The sequence below is a fragment of the Armigeres subalbatus genome, chromosome 2, assembly GCF_024139115.2.
Source record: "Armigeres subalbatus isolate Guangzhou_Male chromosome 2, GZ_Asu_2, whole genome shotgun sequence".
In the NCBI taxonomy this organism is placed as follows: Eukaryota; Metazoa; Arthropoda; class Insecta; order Diptera; family Culicidae; genus Armigeres; species Armigeres subalbatus.
In genome coordinates this window covers 300,493,924-300,516,449 of record NC_085140.1, presented here as the reverse complement: position 1 = coordinate 300,516,449, position 22,526 = coordinate 300,493,924, and the positions used below count along the sequence as shown (strand labels likewise).

General features: G+C 39.1%; 1 protein-coding gene across 1 annotated transcript in view; it reads right to left on the bottom strand.

The window, feature by feature from the left end:
• LOC134212490 (Krueppel homolog 1) overlaps positions 1–15,753 on the bottom strand; it is a 95,038-nt gene extending 79,285 nt beyond the window's left edge. Inside the window, exon 1 of the mRNA XM_062690395.1 lies at positions 14,390–15,753. The gene's annotated coding sequence lies outside the window, so the exon portion shown is untranslated. The remainder of the gene's footprint in view (positions 1–14,389) is intronic.
• Positions 15,754–22,526: the final 6,773 nt, after the last annotated feature.

Here is a 22,526-nt window from a genome sequence, read left to right as displayed (position 1 = left end):
AGCAACCGAAGCGTTTTCTTTAGGGCGGAATCAATGTTCGTCAAACTGCTTGACTGGTGTGTACGTAGCATTACAGCCGGTGAGAGATTGGACGAGCACGCTTAAAATCAATAACACAGAGATATGTTTGCTTCACACAAAACGGACCTAATGCAGAACAACACCTAGATGAGCGACAGTTACACAGCCACAAAAATAGCTCGTGTGGTTTTATTGAAGCTTGGATTTCAATATTTTCAACAGTATTTGGTTCCTCATGAAACAAGGAATCTGTACAAACGTTTACATGTTAAAAAGGACCGTTATCACGACCGTACGAGGCATTTTTGTGCCTGTGTAACTGTCGCTCATCTAGGTGTTGTTCTGCATTAGGTCCGTTTTGTGTGAAGCAAACACATCTCTGTGTTATTGATTTTAAGCGTGAGCTTCATAGAATTGAATGTGAGAAGCAAAATGCTATCCTGGAGAAAAAACGCGAAAGCTGAGAGACGAGCAAAAGCAAAACTCGAGGCCGAAGTAATACACTCATTCTCAACCGAAGTAATTGGTTTACCTATTTGCTACTACATAACTTGTTTTAAAGATGAAATAAATTGAAAATTATTTTCTCGTTGCCGTTCCTATTATTCATTACTTTTCAATAGCAATTACTTTTACAATACTTTTGCAAATATTACGTTTACAATACCAATTAATTTTATATGCATGATCGTATTCTATTCAGTACTCTCAATCTCGTAGTAATCGGAAAAGTCGAAAACCACTCTTTTCTCCCGCATTGTGCTTTTTATCTAACTTCATAAAATGGTCACATTCATGCCTCTCCTACCAATTTAATTCAAAGCAAAGAGCAGAAACAAAAGGCAGTTTTGAATTTTAAATGGATTAAGAATATTTCATGACGAAGACGGGATTCATTTTTTGCCGCAATAATAGGACTACACTACAGCAATAATAGGGCAAAATACCGCAATAATAGGACCCAAAGAGATCTTTGGATTTAGGCGAAAATCAATGGTATGTCCTCCGTAATAGGACGGATTACCCGGATTACTGAATCAATAAACATTCAACGATATGCATAGAAAGCTTATCGATCTGGTGCTACTAGGGTACATAACAAATGATCATAACGAAAATTGCATAACATTTGTAAGGGAATTTGTTATAAATGTTTCCATAGAGAGCTATTCTAAAATTCCAACAGGAAATATTTCGGAATGTCCGCTAAAATTCTAAAATTACCTCGAAAAATTATTCTAATTTCCACGGGAAAGTTTTTTGGAATTATGCTTTGTATTTCAACGGCTGACTGTTCAGAATTTACACGAAAATGCTTCTAGTTTTTAATCAGTGGCACACCGATGCAAAAACTACGGCGCACACCTCTAAGAGGAGAAATCGAATTCACTGGAAATTCTATTAATTGGCTTCGAGATTCGGTTTCAGCAGCCGTAGACAGAGACTGAAATTTTATTTAGTTTAAATTGTTTTTTGATTATGTTCTGTAATCTTTTTATACTATTATAGGTTCTAGTTTTCCATAATGGAATTATTTAACACGAGATTGACCTTCGTATGCATGTATGTTTGTTCTTATCCATAGCATATCTTGATATTTCGGTGCAAGTTTTTAATATTGCTGCCTGTTATTTTCTGTCTTATATCAATCAAGTCCAAATCATGTTATTCTGTTGATGTCATCTGCCCGGGAAGTGTTTATTAACCAATGTAAATCACTCTGCCGGCGGATGCCAGATTTTATTACATTTCTGTTTTTTAACACTAAGGTTAATGACTCTTACGATTTTCATAAGAATGGAATTATGAAAATCATTAGATCTTGTGTCGACAAATTCTGAATTCACATTAACTTTTTATGACATGATTTCTTGAAACGTCAGATGGTGTATTGTGTAATCACACGCCTTCTAATCCTCGATGTCCATAGTTTGAATTCGGCTTATTTTTTTTTAATATACTCAACATGAACAGCATTCCAGCATGAGATATTTAAGAGTGTATCATTCATCACCATATAATTCTATTATACAACGGAAACGCGAAAGAACAAAGCTTTGCTCAATTTTGTTTTTTTTTACATAAATTTGTCGAATTTTACAATTTAATTTCAAATCACTTTTAAACATGTAATGAAGTTTATGTTATGTGTGTGTCCAAACTAACGCCCACTGTCTGGCAGTGATATGTGTCTGTGATATTGTACCGCACATAAAAAATTTAATCATCCGCTTATTTTTCATCGTAATTAAAAATAAGCGCCAGATAGTTGCCTAAGAAAAACATACCTGCAGCAAAAAAGCTACTTCGATAATTTTCAAAATGTTTCCGCTACGTGGTGGTTTGTGGCGGTGAATGCTTTGATAGCACGTACTATTTGTTCTTCGGATACATTTTCAGATCTATGGAGGCCTTGAAAAATGATCACTAAAGTTGTCATTTTGTTGCAAGGCACAATACATGATTTTACAGTAAGATTTAATCCGGGAGTTAGAAAGTTCTAGCTCTATTGCAGCTCCAGTGACCCGTTTCCGACTGCTTGACATTTCATGGCCAGTCCGAGGTCACTTTTGCTTAAAATAAGCCCCGCCTGTTTATGGTACCATTATCAATTGGATTTCGGATCATTTAATCTAGCGCGTTTATAAAATTTAATCATATTTTAACCTTTCATTGAAACAAACAATTTCACCAATTTTGTCCACTTGCGTCGAACTGAGCACGTTCGATCCATCCACCTGTGAACCCTGATTTCACATCCAGCGCATTATGACGCATTATCACCAGCATCTAAAATATCAGCCGCAATGGATGGATGATCCTCGCCAGTAGTTTAATTTTATAACAGAATAGGGTAAGGCACCCAGAAATCGCCCTCCCCCCAGTTTTCGCCCACCGATTTTGAAATCTTAATTTCTCGCAAACTGGTTGTTGAAAACAGTCAAAGTTCAAGTTTTTGTTGAAAACTATTTAATAATTAAATGAAAACTTGAACTTTAACTACTTGCAACAACTAGTTTTCGAGAAATAAAGATTTTAAAATCGGTAGGCGAAAACTGGGGAGGGCGATTTCTGCCTTACCCTATCACAATCACATAACTTCTTCTTCTTCTTCATTGGCATTACATCCCCCACTGGGACATTGCCGCCTCGCAGCTTAGTGTTCATTCAGCACTTCCACAGTTATTAACTGCGAGGTTTCTAAGCCAAGTTACCATTTCTGCATTCGTATATCATGAGGCTAACACGATGATACTTTTATGCCCAGGGAAGTCGAGACAATTTCCAATCCGAAAATTGTCTAGACCGGCACCGGGAATCGAACCCAGCCACCCTCAGCACGGTCTTGCTTTGTAGCCGCGCATCTTACCGCACGGCTAAGGAGGGCCCCTACAATCACATAACACAAGTGCACAAATTGGCTTTCTGAAAGTCACCAGCCAAAACGAAAATGACATCGATCGCGCGCGGCACACTACGATCCTTAATGCATTGAAGTTTATACTATTGAAATCTAATTCTGAACAATAGAAAATTACTAAAAAAAATCAACCAAAGTACCCCGTCTAAAGGCGGTTGAAAACGAAATAGGGAGAAGAAAAATGGACCAGTTTCCTCATATTATTTATCGAATAAAGATATTCGAGGAAGAGAATGTCATATTTTCAAGTGTTAATTAGATAGAACTCATCAAACTTCCATTTCCTGGAAAATTAGCAATCCTGTAACTTTCGATTGAAAATTTGATACCGCGGGGCATCAAAATCCGTATACTTAAGAAACCCAGTTTATGAAAAAGTCTCTACAAAATAGGAATCGAATGTGAATGAAACGTTTTTCAACGGCACATTCAAAACTACAAAAAATGATAAAATTATGAACCAACATCCCGCATAATTCTAAACCATAGCAGAACATCATAGACTACGGTATATCTTCCTTTCAAAACCATAATCAGAATGGTGACTAGGGCCTTAAACTAACCATTGCTGGATTAAGTAGTGACCATAGTAATTACCATTTTTTGAAACTCGACCATCCGAATATGGGTTGTTAAGAATGTTGACCGTATCAAAATTTATTTTTTACGAACAAATTTTGCACTCGAACAGTAATACAACCGTTCCTTGTGAGGTTGAATAATTTACCTGCAGGTTGATGGTATGGTTCAAATACAGATCGCTTATGTTTGTCATTTGTTTTGAGTATAAAAAATAAAATGATTCATATCTTCTTATTTATTAAATTTTAACAACAATTTCCAGTCTGAGCCCTGCCCTTTGGTTCAGAAAGGGTAAGGGCGCGTTTTGCCAACTTGGTCGAGGCAGAACCATTCTGAATGGCCGTATTGAGAATATCACCCATAACATCTTCTCTGCTTGAATAACAGCAGACGCCTGATGTTGGATTATCTGATTATCCTCAGCCTCTGGTGCTTGGCTTCCCGTGGGAAGCCGGTGGGAAGCCCGTGGCAGGGTCCTTCGGAAATAATCTGTGCCCGGGATGGGGGAGTCAATTAAGGCAACATTCGTTTGAACACGGCAAAGTTGAATTCAGTGCCATCTTTTCGGAGAGACTTGTCTGCTTTTGTGGGCGGGGACTCTGGCGTCGATTTGGGGAGTCTGGTGGCGCTCCCACGCGGACCAGCACTATCAACGGGTAGCAGAGGCCCTCGCGTGTGTGTTGATGGTGTTGGTTTGCGTGGAGGAGCTGTTGGATTCGTCGGGTCGTTGGGGTCTTTGTTTGCCGAAGTATATCCCAAGTAACAATTTCCATGCTTATTGAATTTATTCAATTCTTATAGTGGATTTAAATAGCAATCACCAAAGCTAGTTGCTCAGTTTTATTATCGTTCTTATTGCTATCTATAAACCTCTCATAAATATTCTGAAAAAGCTTCAAACGTCAAATGCGTATTGATCTTATGAGCAGCTCTACGGTTGTGATGAAGAACGTAATAAATCATATTTCCAAAGCTCGAATAATGCCATGATTTTTTGTCCTAATGTGGTCAAATGAATAACCCCAATAAGAATATTTGCATTGCGCAGAGTTTAAAACGGCTTATAATAAGAATCGCATTTTTCTGATCGAAATTGATGGTGGCCATGTTGAAAAGGTACAGGCATTTTCAAGTCAGTGTTATTATCACTGGATCTCATGATTTGACGATGTTTTCAGCACGTAATCTACTTTTTTGGAAATTAATTTGCATTAAAAATATATTGAGGTGGAAAATCAACACAATCAGTGAAGATTTGCGATATTGCTTTTATAACTATTTTTATTTGATTGCCCAAAACTACACTATTTTGAGAGCGCTTGGTGATCAATCTAATTTTTTTATTAGCTTTCACCATAAAATCGAACGCGCACCTCATTTTAAGGAAAGTACAATGAACGACAATCCTGTAAAATACATTATTTTGTAACCCATCATCATTATCCTCAACAACCATTTATTTTGTTATTATTTTTCGGCAAAGTTTTATTTCTCTTTTTCAAAGCAACATTTTTGACAGCTACCGCAGCTAAATTCCCTTTTCTGCGGGTAGTTTAAAAGGGGTTTTTAATACTCTTATAATAGGTTTATAGCGGTTATCCATGGAGGTTGTCGTGTTATAGTGAGTTTTATTGGTCGATCTTATTATTTAATCTTGAAAACCACTCCTAGAGCGGAATAAAACTTGAAATGTTACTTGGGATGGGTAGTTTGGAGAATTTGGTATTGAAATGATATCCTCAAGCATTTTTCTAACATTATTTCTAACAAGAATATAAGATTTCTGTCATCATAACTAAGGTAAACTTTTATGGTACTATACAATATTTTAACATCTCTTTAAACAGCACTTCGGGTCATTATCAATGAATTTTCCAGTTTTTGCTTTTACTCCAGGCTATGATACTCTCCCGTGTATCACGCAAAACCGAAAACACCCATGGGTAAGGAGGTTGCGATGCCTATTTTCGTCCCAGTAGGTATGTTGTATTATGGAAAGTATGAACTAAAAATTCATGCTTGTGACTTGGCCCAGCGACCCCCTTGTACACCATGAAAATGAAAATGAAAATGAGACAACAATTTCCAGTCTGAGCATCCCGCCGCAAACCGCGACTTTCTCTCTTTGCCCGTGCCCTTTGCCAAGCCGACTTCGGATCTAATCCGCATCATCACCTTCTCCGCATTGCCCTCGACGACATTATCCTTGCTGTCCCGGACGCACATGATTTGCTGCGTCTGGAAGATGACGATTAAAGCCGGGCCCTGTTCCATTACTTTTCTCATCGTCAAATCGACGTTTCCGATGTCCATCACCTAATCGAGATAGTAGCCGATATGTGTTGGCTGGACGATCAATGCACTGATGATGATGAACGTGCTTTCAAGCAACAGTCCGATGATCTCCAAATCGCCGCGGATCATCGCTTCCAGAATGTTCTGAATGATGTTGTTCTCGAAATCCATGAGAAACTCGTTCTTGTCCCTTCTCACGATAGTTCATATCTCGTGCCGTTTACCTGTTTTAGAATCTTCAAGTTATCCTTCAGCACTTCACTGCTCTTGGAGGCTTCTGGTGTTGCAATTTTGTCGCGCCGCTTTCGGGGCATGCGGTTCTTCCAGCTTTTGCACTTCCTATCGAAACTTTTTCATAGTTTTTCTCCTTCCTAGATCTGCACCTTAACTGAACCAAAACAGTTTGAAAGGCACGAGTTTTACATTGCCACACAATGGTTGGTCGTACCAGATGAGGCAAGGAAAAGAAGTTGTTAATTTCTCCAAGAACTTCTTAGCTTTTCAGGTCAGCTGTCCCTAACGATGCGCACAATCCTTCCAGATGCTCATTGGAGATCAGCCTTCGAGAACCTACCAGGATGAAGCTGGCATACCCCAAGTGTCTGTTTTGACAGTTACGCCCATTGTTTCATATTGAAAATGGGCCAGCTCTGAGTATGGGATCGAAAGATATGACCAAAATACAATTTTCATAAAAAAAACGCTACAAAAATTACTCAAGTTTTTTTAGTTTATCTAATGTGCGAGAAAATCACCAGCACAATAATTTACTTATGCAAAAATTGTTTTTGGCATAGATTAAAAATAACAAACCGGTCATACCGTACAGGGATTTAGACGCCTTCGATAGAGAGGAACTCATTTAAATTCATTTCATTTAACACAAAATTATTAAGTTCACTTCTTATCAAAAACATGAGCATTGTGATCATATATGTCGTAGTTGCTAACCAGAGCTATCGCAATTGCACAAGGAATCAATAGATGAGGCATGGGATTTGAATTTTTATTTTTTTTATTTATTTTTTAACTAATTTTATTTGCTTATTATCTAATACATGCATTCATCTCTTAGACTAGGTGTTCCGTGTTTTCTAAACACTATCATCCTTATTTGCTATGTTACGCTTTTAGTTATTATTAATACATTTCAATTGCCTCTAGCAGTTAGAATTTTTTCCTCTGGTTGAATTTAACCATGTAGGAATTACAATGCTTTCTACTTAAACTAAACTTAACCTATTTTATACTAAGGGTACAAGGAGTTAATCGTTGCAATAGAAGATTGCAACGATTTTTGTCTAAAATTGGAAATTATTTTGTTGGACATTTGTTGCAATGTCTCAATATTATAAATTCTATGAAGTTCATTGGTACTATACCACGGAGGCAACTTCAGAATCATTTTCAAAATTTTATTTTGAATCCTCTGGAGTGCCTTCTTTCTGGTATTGCAGCAACTAGTCCATATTGGCACAGCATACAACATGGCAGGTCTAAAAATTTGTTTGTAAATCAAAAGTTTGTTCTTAAGACAAAGTTTTGATTTTCTGTTTATAAGTGGATATAGGCACTTAATATATTTGTTACATTTGGCTTGAAGGCCTTCAATGTGATTTTTAAAAGTTAATTTTTGATCTAGCAGAAGTCCTAAATATTTAGCTTCGCTAGACCAATTAATTGGAACCCCATTCATAGTGACAATATGTCTGCTAGAAGGTTCCAAATAAGAAGCTCTCGGCTTATGTGGGAAAATTATAAGCTGAGTTTTGGAAGCATTCGGGGAAATTTTCCATTTTTGCAAGTAAGTGGAGAAAATATCCAAACTTTTTTGCAATCTACTACAAATGACACGAAGGCTTCGCCCTTTGGCTGAAAGGCCCGTGTCATCTGCAAACAAAGATTTTTGACACCCTGGTGGTAAATCAGGTAAGTCAGAAGTAAAAATGTTATACAATATGGGCCCCAGAATGCTGCCTTGGGGGACACCAGCCCTTACAGGTAATCTATCAGATTTAGTATTCTGATAGTTTACCTGCAGTGAGCGATCTGATAAATAATTTTGGATCAGTTTAATGATGTACAGAGGAAAATTAAAATTCATCAATTTTACAATCCCTTCATGCAAAACACTGTCAAATGCTTTCTCTATATCAAGAAGAGCCACTCCAGTCGAATATCCTTCAGATTTGTTGAGCCGAATTAAGTTCGTAACTCTTAATAACTGATGAGTGGTTGAATGCCCATGGCGAAAACCAAATTGCTCATCAGCAAAAATAGAATTGTCATTAATATGAACCATCATTCTATTTAAAATAATCTTTTCAAACAGTTTGCTTATTGAAGAAAGCAAACTGATTGGGCGATAACTAGAAGCCTCAGCTGGATTTTTGTCCGGCTTCAAAATTGGAACAACTTTGGCGTTTTTCCATTTATCTGGGAAGTATGCCAATTGAAAACATTTGTTAAATAAATTAACCAAAAATGATAAAGAGCTCTCAGAAAGTTTTTTTTGATAAGTATGTAGAAAATACCATCATCACCTGGGCTTTCATATTTTTAAATTTTCTAGTAATAGATCTCACTTCATCAAAATTAGTTTCCAACGAAAGGTCAAAACAATCTCTTGATTGAGAATGTCTTCGAAGCTCCGTGTAACCTGATCCTCAATTGGACTAGTGAGACCTAGACTAAAATTATGGGCACTCTCGAACTGCTGAGCAAGTTTTTGAGCCTTTTCGCCATTTGTTAATAAAATTTTATTTCCCTCTTTAAGCGCTGGAAATGGCTTTTGAGGTTTTTAAGAATTTTTGTTAATTTCAAAAGGGTTTCGAACTGGGATCCAACTTCGAGACATTATTCTCAAAGTTGGTATTTCTCAGAATAGCGAAACGTTTTTTAATTTCATTTTGCAAATCTCGCCAAATAACTTTCAACGCGGGATCGCGAGTTCTTTGGTATTGCCTTCGCCTCACATTTTTAAGTCGGATCAGTAGCTGAAGATCGTCGTCAATAATAATGGAGTTGAATTTAACTTCACATTTCGGAATTGCAATGCCTCTGGCTTCGACAATTAAATTTGTCAAAGATACGAGAGCATTATCAATATCACTTTTGGTATCGAGAGGAATATCAACATCAAAATTCCTATCGATATACGTTTTGAGAGAATCCCAATCAGCTCTATGATAATTAAAAGTAGAGCTGATTGGATTATAAATGGCTTCTTGTGAGATTTCAAATGTCACAGGAAGGTGATTGAGTCAAAGTCAGCATGAGTTACCAATTGGCCACACAGCTGACTTGAATCCGTTAAAACTAAATCAATTGTAGAAGGATTTCGACTGGAAGAAAAACAAGTTGGTCCATTGGGATATTGAATAGTATAATATCCCGCAGAACAATCTTCAAATAAAATTTTACCATTGGAATTGCTTTGAGCATTATTCCATGAACGGTGTTTGGCATTGAAGTCACCAATTACGAAGAATTTTGATTTGTTGCGAGCTTTCAACAAATTCTTTTGCTGCCCATTGCATTGAAAAGGCAAGTAGGCTGCAATGAAGGAAAATTGTCCAAAATATGTTTCAACAGAAACTCCCAAGGTTTCAAAAACTTTGGTTTCAAACGAAGAAAATAATTTATGTTTGATACGTCTATTAATGACAATGGCGACCCCACCACAGGCGCTGTCAAGACGATCATTTCTGTAGATAAAATAATTTGGATCTCTTTTAATGGAGAGTCCTGGTTTTAAATACGTTTCAGTTATAATGGCAATATGCACATTATGTTGAATAATTCATCTTCCTTACCCTTTAGAGAGCGGGCATTCCAATTTAGAACTTTCACACAATTATTTGGATCCATTGAAACGGAGTCCGATAACAATTTTTTGTGTACTTTATACCAACCTGAACAGCCTCAGGAATGGTCCTTGCTTTGAACATTGCATCCATCATATGATGCAATTGTCCAGCTCAAAAATCAAAATCGGAAGCAGTCATGCTACCTGAATCGGCAACATGACCGTTATTTTCCGTTGGGACATGGGTATAAACCTCATTTTGAGAAGAGAAATTTGGTCTACCAGCAGCGATGTTTGCATACGTAGGTACATTCGAAAAATTGGAATTTACTGAAGTGCTTGCTACCCGTTGACGAGCGGCAAAATTTGTTTGTGAATTGTGGTGGGTATGAATTGCTCGACCGGTAACCGGTTTAGAAATTTGATCGTTTGAAAAATTTCTACCCGTCGAATCTGGGATCCGATTGGAATTTCCCGTCATCAATTTTGCACGGGAATTCAAAACTTTTTTGCGTGAAGGGCATTCCCAGAAATTGGATTTATGATTGCCCCCACAGTTTGCGCACTTAAATTTATTGGAATCTTCTCTCACAGGACATGCGTCCTTGGCGTGAGAGGTTCCACCACAAATCATGCATTTAGCATCCATGTGACAATGTTTGGTTCCATGACCCCACTTTTGGCACTTACGGCACTGGGTAGGGTTTTGAAATTTCCCCAGGCCTGCGGAAATGTTCCCATGTAACACGGACATGAGACATAATACAGGCCTTTTCCAAACTTTTCATATTATCTAGTTCACTTTTGTTAAAATGAACTAAATAAAATTCTTGAGAAATGCCCCTCTGGGAAGTACCAGAATGGGATTTCTTTTCATCTTAATTACTTGGACTGGTGAAAATCCAAGTAATTGAGAAATTTCAATTTTAATCTCATCCAGTGATTTGTCATCACTGGGGAGACCTTCAAGACGACTTTGAACAATCGCTCAGTTTTGTCGTCGTATGTGAAGAATTTATGGCGCTTCTCAGTTAAATAGTGAAGAAGACGTTTGCGATCGTCAAAGGATCCCGGCAAAACGCGGCAGTCACCCTTCCTAGCAATCTGAAATGAAACCTTGATCCCCTGAAGGTTACTCAAAATCTCATTCCGGAAGCCAGAAAACTCGGCAACAGATACCACAATTGGCGGAATCCTTTGCTTTTTCGCATGAATCGAATCACCTGGGCTAGAGGTAGATTCGATTTGCTCAATTTCATAATTTTCATTAATCAAATCGAACTGATTGCTCAGTTCGATTGGAGAAGAATTATTTCCGATATTAGAGTTAGAAGGAATATCTGAATTCTCCAGCTTCCTTCTATTTTTTCCGCGCTTGGGCAGGACGGTCTTGAAACCTTGTTTCTTTGAAGGAAGTGGAGAATTCAGAGACTCCCCCTTCCTCTTGTTTTTGTTAATACTCATTGCTGAGCGTGGAGACGTGACCTTCTAAGAGGTTTTTTCCCAGAACGGTGTCCCTGCAGGATTACCACCGCTTGTCGGAATTTTACTTCCGCAAACGGGTCCAACGTAAAACGAAGGCACGGGTCCTTGCAAAGATCGTAACGGGATCAGTGGGTACAAATAGCGCTAAGAAGCACCGTTGAAATTAAAATAGCTTCGGGTAGTATTAAAAACTTCCTTCCGCAAAGAGAGAAAGAACCGCACAGCACGAAAGCACGATGCGGTCTAAATGGGATTTGAATTTTGTTTCCAACCTCAATGTGTACAATCCAAGAGCTCTAGTATTTTAAATGGTCAATATAAGCGTTGGCCACATCCTCGACATCTAACGGGAAAAGGAAGGAATTATTTATGCAGTCTTTCGCTCACTGCAAGCCGAGAATACCTCTGAAATTGTCACGAGTTCAGGCGGATTTTATCTTCAAATCTTGTGCTATGTTCAACGGAAAAGGTTCGTCTTGGTCTACGGATTGCCAATGCGATAGGAATGAAAGGATGCAGCATTTGCCTTGGATTCCGAAAGGAGCTTTCGTTCATTTCGAATTTCTAAAAGCTACTTCTGATTAGTCAAGTTATCGATGGGACTACATAGATGAAAACGGTAGGAAGTCCAAGTCCATGAGGAATATATGAAAATATACAAAGTAGGAGAATGGAACAATCCTGGGATTGAACCCGAGACCTCCTGTGTATGACTGTTTCTGCTTCATAAGACCACCAAGCCCGTTACTTCTTACCAAGATAAATAAAACAGTCAACTAATGTCGACTAAATCATCTATATTTTCACCCAACCAGCGACTGTTAGATTTTCTAACAATTCTGTATAAGAACCTACCATAATCTATATGAGAACTGGGCATAAGCAAACAAACAAACAAATGTTGTAAGAAAAGCTTGCAATATTTTAAAATATCGTACAATATTTGTTAAAGAATCCAGCATTTTCGCACATGCCAAATTCTTATACACGTTTTGGTAGGTTCTTATACAGAATTGTTAGAAAATCTAACTATCACCGGTTGGGTGTTGTAATTGCTTTAAGCGATACTATCTCGGTCAAAACAAATCAATGTTTGTCCGCATTATACAAATTGTGTGTGGCTTTCAAAATCAATCATTTCTCTAAAATAAAAAAAACTTAGGCTCAGAGTGCGTGCTGGAGTGAATGTTATTTATTTCTTTTCGACTAAGGCCAGAGTAGTTTGTGCCGTACGATTTATCCGCTTCACTCGTTCCTGCAAATTGTCAACCAGTCCGTAAATCATTTTCCAAATCAAAATCTTCGCTTCGCAATAAGTCTTCTTGCTGCCATCGGTACGCTATCTATTCACATTGGGTTAATGTCCGACATTCTGGCTACGTGCCCGGCCCATTGCAGTCGTCCGATTTTCACGTTGTTAATGATGGAAGGTTCTCATAATTGCTGATACAATTCGTGGTTCATCAGCCTCTTCAATGTAGGTACTGTCTTCCATCTGCACCCCGCCATATACGGTATGCAGTACTTTTCGTTCCAAGCCTGCAAGAATGTGTTGGTCCTCCACAAGCATTCTCTTGATCTCGTACCCATAGAAGCTGAAATGCATGGGCAATGGTTTTCCCTATGGCTTAACAATCAATGTATGAATGAAATTTTTTGCAAAAGATCTCCAAAATAGCTCAAATAAAAAAAAAGTGTGAATCTATTAAAGTTTTCTTGTCGAATCAAACTTGTTGCACTCAAATCGTTCAGGTCCACCTTTATAAAAAAGTTAGTGTATATGCCATACTCATACAAACATTCAATTGTTTTTTTTTTCGATTTGTTTTTTTTTAGTAAAATTCATTTATTGAGTAAAAGAGACAAAACAGAACAGAACAAATTATATTGAGGGTCAAACGCAACACTGGTTTGTCGTTGGTACCGTCATCCTTCCTTATCTCCAAAAAAATCTTCACTCGTAAGTGCCTTATATAATAAAAGATTCCAGACAATCGTTGGTAGTCATCAGTACTTTGAATACGTGGAAAATATACGATTGGTCTATCTGTATCTTAATATACAATAAAGTGCCAACACCTTGGTCTCGTTTGGAGGAGAATAAATATAAAATTCCGAAATAAACGATCGGAACATTGATTCATGAATTTAATGTTGGTAATCAAGAACAACAGAGAAACGGCCAATTCTGGAATAGAATTTTGATTGTTAATTTATGAAAAGCCCATTCCATTTCGTCATTCTCGAATGCTGCCTCGCCCTTTCCCTAACCTTAGATAGCATCCGGCGTTTGTTCTGAGTTCTACCAATTTCTTTGTGCTTGTTTGAAAATTTAAATCCGACATTTTTTGCTTACACGTGTGTATGTGCGTATGTGTGTGTGTGCCACTCAGCAAATATCGATTAAATCTTCTTCCTCCTCTTGGGTCTGTCAGTGGCAGGCGCACCAGCAGGCATGTGTCGTCGTTATTCTCTCTCGTTGTTATTTGGGCAAACGATATTCAAGGTTAACCGAGGGGTACCTCATGCATGGACCCACTAGCTCCTTCCGCTCGTCTTACACAGTCCAAGCAATGCGGCGTGTGTGCGTTTTTCTTCTCTTTCTACCACCCAGTGGTGGGCAATTTTTTGCGAAGGTCAAAAAATGGCGTACTCATTTATTTTTGCGGCCGAATATTTCAGCATTGACACATATTGAACCTCCTCGAAAAGCGATAAACCTTGTGAGTAAATTTGTCTATTTGTGAGTTTGATGTTCAACGAACGAATACACTTACCTTCAACGATTCAATGACATCAATTGATGGAGGAAACGGTGATTTTGCAAGTGTTCGCCTCGAACAGTTGAAAAAAATTGCAAACCGTTGTTACAGTAATGTGGCAGTACTTGCACCTTCACACTATTTAATCATCACACGTCGTTGGTCAGCGACTCACGACCACTAATTTGTCGACTAGACAAAAAATCACACACGTTCCTATTCAACGACCATTGAAATCCGCTTATTGCTGTAGCTTAGGTCGCGGTAAAGTTATTTTAAAATATCAATAACTCTTCGGCATCGGTTTACCCACTTCCGTGCTACTTATCTCATGGGCATTATTTTCAAAAATATCAGCGAAAACCGAAACCTACCAATTCCTCGTCTCACCTCAAATCTTTTCGAGTTCTCTTTTACTTGACGGAGATATGATGACGACTGTGACGACACGGCAAGCCGGACAAAAATAAATCAACCGACTAAGCGACCGACTCTCATGTATCAGCAAAACACATCACTATACACATTATTGACCTAGGCTTTTCTTATAAAATTTAGATTGTTGTGTTAGCCACGTCGCGTCGGGCCTCTTCTTCAAACACCCCTCTCTCACTCTCACTCACTGAGGCGTTGAATCTCTGTTTCCGTGACTCACTTCAACGATTGCTTAGACGCATCACTGCGTAACGCTCCTTCGCCACCCAACACAAATCCATAACGTGTCCCCAAAATGCTCCAAAATTACTTTAGCTGATCTTTGTTCCAGAACTTTATTCTCCAGACAAAAAACGCTTTTCACTCAAAACTCCACTAGATCCACACTGATCGACCTCTAACCTTGCACTGCTGCACTGTACTGGACTTGCAATTGCAACTTCCAGCACTCCAAATTTGCCAAACCGAAAAAAACGTACTTCTCACTAGAGGATGCTGCTGCTGTGACTGACTTCGAACGAACCGAAACTATAAGCGACATACACACTGCTGGGGCCGCCTGTGTACTACACAGAAAATGATAAATTTCCGCGCAGCCAAACCCGCACATAACACCACCGTTCGTTCTCTCAGCGGTGTGGACGATAGGCTGCTACAATTCGGATGCACTAGGCAGGAACCCCAACGCGCCGTGCGAGGGCGAAGGGACTGAGTCGCATCTCGATGTCACGGAAGGGCGGCGCAGTTGTGGAGGACCCTCAGCGGACGTAACATTTCTCACACAACCAACAGCAGCCAACTAACCTGAGAACGTTGTTGAAGATGCGACGATTGACGGGTGCGGGAAACGACGACGACGGTTGGTGAACATTACACCCTAGTCCACCTCACCACTTATTTCACCCGACGGGCGTACTACAAAAACTCCAAACGCCGAAAGTCCGGACGACCAACCACCCCAACAAGCAGGCAGAAAACAACCGGTGGCTCGGGCTGCCTGCGGTAGCACTGGGTGAACAACAGCGAGGGGCCGACGACGCTCTCTGCCCTGCTCGTTGAACAACGCGTGCGAGGCAAGACAATTTCTAGGGCACGTGGAGGCACGGCACAACATTTCATCCACGCGCGCTGTCGTCGAATGTCGAATGTGGCCGCGGAAGTTGGCGGTGTGACGTCACGCGGCGGAGACAAATGCGCGAGGTTAGGGTGGGATGAGTTGGGTTGGAAAAGGGACGGTTAGCCGAAGCCGAAGCAAAGCGGTTGTTTACAAGAGCGATACAGGCAGTACGATTCTCGGTCCTCGTCGGTGTCGGAGGCGGTTATCGATGTAGTTGTCGAGGTGATGTGCTTCGGCCATGTTCGGGATTGTGAGAAAGAAGCTTTTAGAAACGATGCGACCATCCGAATCACACTGTAAAACATTCTATGAATTTGGGTTAGTAATGAATGGGATGTGCTGATGAAAGAATGGATGTGTCTTCAATTTATTCTTTTATGCACTATTACAAATTATTACAAAAATTTACTTTGCACAAGCATACACAACATGTGAAAGATTCAATTCGAAAAATGTATTTTAGGGAACCACTAGGAGAAGAGGCCCCAAAACACCCCCCGAAGCGAAACGTCTTTTAGATATTCCCTCATATTTACCGTACTTGGCATGGTCGTAATAAAACTAGACTAAAAATTATGTAGGTTAGGTAAAGTGTCAAAATAAAAGATAAGAAGGTTGGAAAAACTGAAATTTTCCACATTTTGATGAAACATCTAACATTTTAGCGAGGCAAAACGCCCTAGGGGGACTAACCTACAATGTACTATGCGTCTCCACGCACTGGCCATACTAGAATGCTGAATCGCTGACGCGTGGTGCATTGTTCCCAAAGAGCTGCCAGCTAGAAGGCGTTTTGCCTCATGGGTTTTCCGGCAACGAAATATCACCACTTTTTTGAAATGTAGGCTAGCTATATTGAGTAATTCTCGCTGAGACCGGGTTACTATTTGCACGAGGTTCTTAAAAATGCCTAAATTTATGATCATTCGAAAGCTTTCGGCGAGTATATTAGGGGTCCGAGTTGAATTTTATAAAAAGAATGGCCCCTCGTTAGGTAAACGCGACCTCTCGATTTTTGTCAATTCTTGACTCACCAAAACTATCATAACACCAACATTTCTCAACCGATCTCAGGAATCATCATATCGTTGGAAAGAGGAAATTTTTTCCTCAATTTGCAATAATAAAAATGGAGGTGGCCATATTGAATTTGGCTTAGTTTCCGCTTAGTTCCTAACCACCGATTTTGAATATTAATACATCTATTGAAAACTTAGCTTATATTGTGCTTTGCGTCCAAAAATCTCAGTTGTATGTTTTTCTATCAAAAGCTATGTACGATTTACCAAATAAATTTTTAAGGCCCATCTGACCAACGAACATTATTTTTATGGTTAATATGATACTACGACGTCAGTTCCTTGATTTCATACACTATTCTACTTCAAATATATTATGAAAATGAAGAGCATACCTACAACAGTATTTTATTTGGAAGGCTCAAAAGTTTTGAGCATAACGAAGCCGAATTCAAGTTATTGTATTAAATAATTCAAGAATGTTGGTATTAGTAATTAATTACTTATAAAGGTAAACGAGAGTTAATTTTGATTATTGTGCACTAATTTTTCTCATCATGTTAGAGGCTGTCCATATACCGCTTGAACTGTTTAGGGGAGGGGGGTTTACGGCGAATGTCCATGGTTCATACAAATTTTTGAAAATTTATGTGAGCAGTTGTCCATTATTTAATTTTTGAGAGATGAAACACACCCTTACTGATTTTTTTGTATATCTTTATTATTGCGAAAAGGACGGGTTGCTGAAACAGTCTTCTTATTATTCCTGTTTTCGTTCAACTCAATTATTCAAATTCACGAATATAAAATTTACTATAGCCGATATTTCAATCTTAACTGAAAAAAAACTTTTTTGTTCATGGTTGATTAGGAACTGTAATCTTATGACAATTGTAACCAAAAGTCTTATTTGCGGTAAAAACCCAAGTTATTGAAAGTCTAATTTGAAGTAAGTAGGAGATTTTCTTTCCAGCGCGTTGGGAAATTAGATTTCATGCAAATTCATTGAAGCAACATTGATCCAATAGGAGGAATTGTCGCATTGGCATTTTTTATTATTAACAAGAGGTTTTAATACTTATTGCACTCGAATTTGGATCAACATGTTTTCACGCGGAGGTGCAAATCTTACTGAGCGTCTGTTCTCCAAGTCAGGATAGGCTCACAACAGCGTCTGTTCTCCATATTAGGGGCAGCTGATCATCGTCCAAGTGCCAGCGAGACACTCTAAGTGAAACTGCGCACCATAGTCCACCGGGAATAACGAGGAATGGTCCTCCGGAAATTTTGGGGGTTTGGTGTCAGATCCTGCAAGCCAGCTTTTAAAAAAACAACGAACAATCAACAATTGAGTACGGACCGAAACCATCGGCGAAGACCACTGCGACGAAAAGGGACTAGCGATTGTGAAACTTGCTAGCTCACGGGAGGGTATTCTACCGGGTCGTTACGCTACTTCAATCACCCCTCTACTCAAGGTGAGGATGATTCGGTTCTTCGCAGGAGGGAACTATAAACAGAGCCATCATAAAAGGCGCTAATGCTGTAGGATGGGCAAAGCTAATACAAAAGGGGGGGGGGTATCTATTCACACAGTGATCCAAGAAAGACGAGGCTTGGTGGTCCCTTTGTGGACCCGGGAGGACGACGTAAACAAAAATGGTGAAAAGACCTTTTGAATTCGGGTCCGCTCTTTCCTGCTTGTAGGTGTTTTGGTGTTTGGAGTGGCGGACTTGAAGGGCTCTGGCTGGTGTGGAGCAGGTCGAAGGGCTGATTTCGTCCGGAAATACGATCCACGGACGAGACGAGTGCTGGCTCGGGTAAGCGGCGTTGGGCGAGAAGATGGCGGCCAACCTGCGGCGAATGATGATCCCGCGTGCCTAAACAATGGCGGCACTGTTTCGGACCGAAAATCTCCGGCATCCAAAATAGCGGGATCAAGGCCGGATCAACGGGCACTTCCACCGTGGCACTGCACTGTCGAAAACTGTGAATAAACACAACAGAAAAAGGTCCCTTTGTCGTGGACCTGGACACAACGGATTAGCACTCTGCGACGTCACTTCCTAACCTCTAAATTCTGTTCTGTTCGTACGATATTTACCTTTTTCTATAATTGGTTTATATTTGTTTGTCACTGTCGTTATTTCTTCATGGTGTGTTGAATAAGGTTTAACTATAATTTTAAGGCATTACATTAATTTAGGCTACGTTTTATCCACTAACACTACTAACCGTTCTAAATGATTTTTAACTAACACAATTCCTTACTATTTTACATGTAACAATAATTATTTTAACGGATAACATCGAACAGATCCTATCATAAGAAATGAAACAACACAAAATTAAAAAAAAACTTCACCAACAATTATTCAATCAATAAACCTTTAACAACTTGAACACGCGCGCACTAATATTTCGTTTTTGGATCACAGTTACAAAAGAGAACGATTCCACATTTTCCACTTCTTTTATAGCCCTTCATAGCATAATTATGTTTTATGATTTAAGTTTGCCCATCCTGTTGCATTTAGCACCCCCTATGGGCAAGCTCAAATGGAACAGGGCTGTGCGTATTTTGCCCGAACTCAAACTGCTCGAACGTCTATCGCATCTGGTCACGCTTGGTATGACGTGAAAGTGGAACACGCACTCACTCGTGAGACGATCCTCAACCAGTGAGTGTGACAGTCCCGAGGAGGTCGGATAGGTCGTTGTGTGGCCCCAAATGACCGGAGCGAACTGTTATGACAGCAGCTCTCCGTGGGTACGTGTGCACGCCACGGAGGTCTGACCAGAAGAGGCCGAGTCATGGCTTGCTGCGCACTGATCGACACGCTGAAGTGTTAATGTATAATCGCACGCTGATGGTGACTTACTCAAACCCCACATTTCCCTTCTTCTCCCATTAAAAAAGGGAAAAAAATCCTCTAGCATAGAACGCAATGATTTTTTTTTTTACGTAGAGATACGTCTGACTTTTCTATATTGTGGTACACTTTACGATTGCAAAAACTCGAAAAACGTCATGAAAATATGATAGACTTTGATCGTTAATATCTTAGCCGTTTCCGATGGATTTTCAATTTTCTTGGACCATTCGATCAAGGAAGAGTCAACGCTTCATACCCGATGTACACTGAAGTCGTATCGCTTTTTTATGTGATTTTATTTCACTTGAATTTTGGGATTTACGCAGTTTTTTACGTTGTTTTAATTTACGCGGCTTATATCCTCCGCGTGAAAACCGACTCCAGTGTTACAATATTTACATGTATGATTATTTATTTTTGAAAACTTGCTAACAGTTTAGCAATCGGCTCCGGCGAATCAGTCAATCTCGTAAGTGCATCGCAAGCTTCTTCTTGCAAAGCACTACATTCCAACTGAAACTTGGCCTGCTTTTCAACTTAACAATCTATTAGCATTTCTGTAGATACTAATTGAAAGCTTTCTATGCCTGCCTTTGCATCTTTACCATCTTGTGTCGCAAAGTCAATGGATACACTATGTCGAGAATGTTTCCCATCCGAAAACAGCCATCTCTGGATTCTGCGCCATTGTTCGTAAGGCTGACTGAAAACCTCTAGCCAGCATAGACGTCAAGTTATTGCAACTTAGAGGGCTTTCAACCGATGCAGTTCATTTCTGCTAAGTTACACGCGCGTTTTCTCTCGAAAGCTTGGGGGCGTTTGACGACAGCTTCTCGCTTACGTCTATTGTTGCCAGTTCTGGTAAACTTTCTTCGGCTCGTTTTTGCTGATTCCTAGGTGTCTGTCGGAGTAAACGCAAAGTCTGACGCAACTCATTTGAAGGAATAATAATTATTATAATTGTTATCAATAAACTCTCAAACTTTTTTTTGTCGCGTCGTGTTGCATCGCGTCAACTCTGACTTCCTCCATAGGAACCTGGCCAACAAACGCCGTTGACAGCCTAGCTTTTACGATGGGCTTTTTGTAATGAGGCACCCAGCGTTAAGACTGACATAGGCTTAGTCTCGGTCCCAGTTTGCGTCGGTTGAAGCAATACTCTCATTCTCATACGATAATTATTGGAATTATCATTTCATAACTTCTCAGGCGTGAAAAGTAGGCGATTTGTTATCGGCGATAACTTTTCAAATTTTGGAATTGATTATCATTCAGATGTAAACCTAACTAATACCAATGTAATGTCAACAATGAAGTTCAATTGGATGTTTGGCATTGTGTTTTGGTGTCATGTGGGAAAATAAATTCAAAAGTAGTAATAATCAATGCTTCAAATCGAGATACAATTATCGAATAATACTTAGTCTCTAACGAGTTTTTTATCGATTGATAATTTGGATATGTGTTCGCTTGAGAGTGTTGTTCAACCTCGATTATTTGAAAATTTTATTTTCATCACCCTTTTCAAATGTTGGACTTAAAATAATACACATCACTAGGGATCGCAAAGCTCACTCAATCTCAGGAGCACAGGATAAACAAGGAAAACAGATTCACCCTGGGTTTGAAAACGCTTGCTTCAGTCTCATGGAACAGAAAAGTCGAAAACCTGTACATTATATACAGCTCCGTAGTTCAACGTCATCTTTACGTACAACCCGATTGAGCTGCACCTTTGAGTTTTTATGTTATTTACGCGAGACGAAGATGAACATATTGCTTTTGAGAAACCGATAATTTCCTTTGAAAACTGAACTCCAAAATAAACTTGTCTGATCATAGAGGTTTTCAATCGCAGAACAACGAAATGCAAGTCAATAGGTTGTATCGTTTAAATGTTAAACTAAATTGGTACCTAGTGTTATGGTTTTGATCTCACAAGAAACATTTTATATTGTGACAATAATCTAAATATCGACTCCCAGGGAGGTCGTGGGCTGATCAATAATGGGTTGCGAAAGACGAATCTTGATTCATACTTTTGTCCTTATTTTGTCCCACAAATCTATCACAGCCATTAAATTTAGATCTGTGTAGTAAATGGAGAACTATGAAATTTTTTCCAAATACAATGAAATCCAATCCAAATTCAATCCAATTCCAATAAAAATCCAAGCCACATTCAATCCAATTCTAATCAACATCCAATCCTAATCCAATCTAAATCCAATCCAAATCCAATCAAAATCTAATCCAAATCCAATCCAAATCCAATCAAAATCTAATCAAATCCTATCTAAATCCGTTCCAAATCCAAATGCAATCAAATGCAATCCTAATCCAAATCTAATTCAAATCCAATCCAAATCCAATTCAAATCCATTCCAATCAAGTCCAACTCCAACCAAATTCTAATCCAAATCTTATCTAAATCAATTCGAGTTTCAAATAATTTCCAATCAATTCAAAGTAATATAATGGTGGGATATGAAGCAATTCATAATGGTTTGTACAATCTAACGCGAGCTCATTTTTATCCAAATTCTAAAAGCCAATGTGGGAGGGTCGCAAGCAATATGCGATTCTGCTAGGTGGGTCGCATGTACAAACCTATGACTTTGTGAATGCTGGCAACGTTTTTGAGCTTCGTGAATGTTGGACTCTCATCCAACGGGTAATCCCGCTACGACTACTAAGCCAGTAAA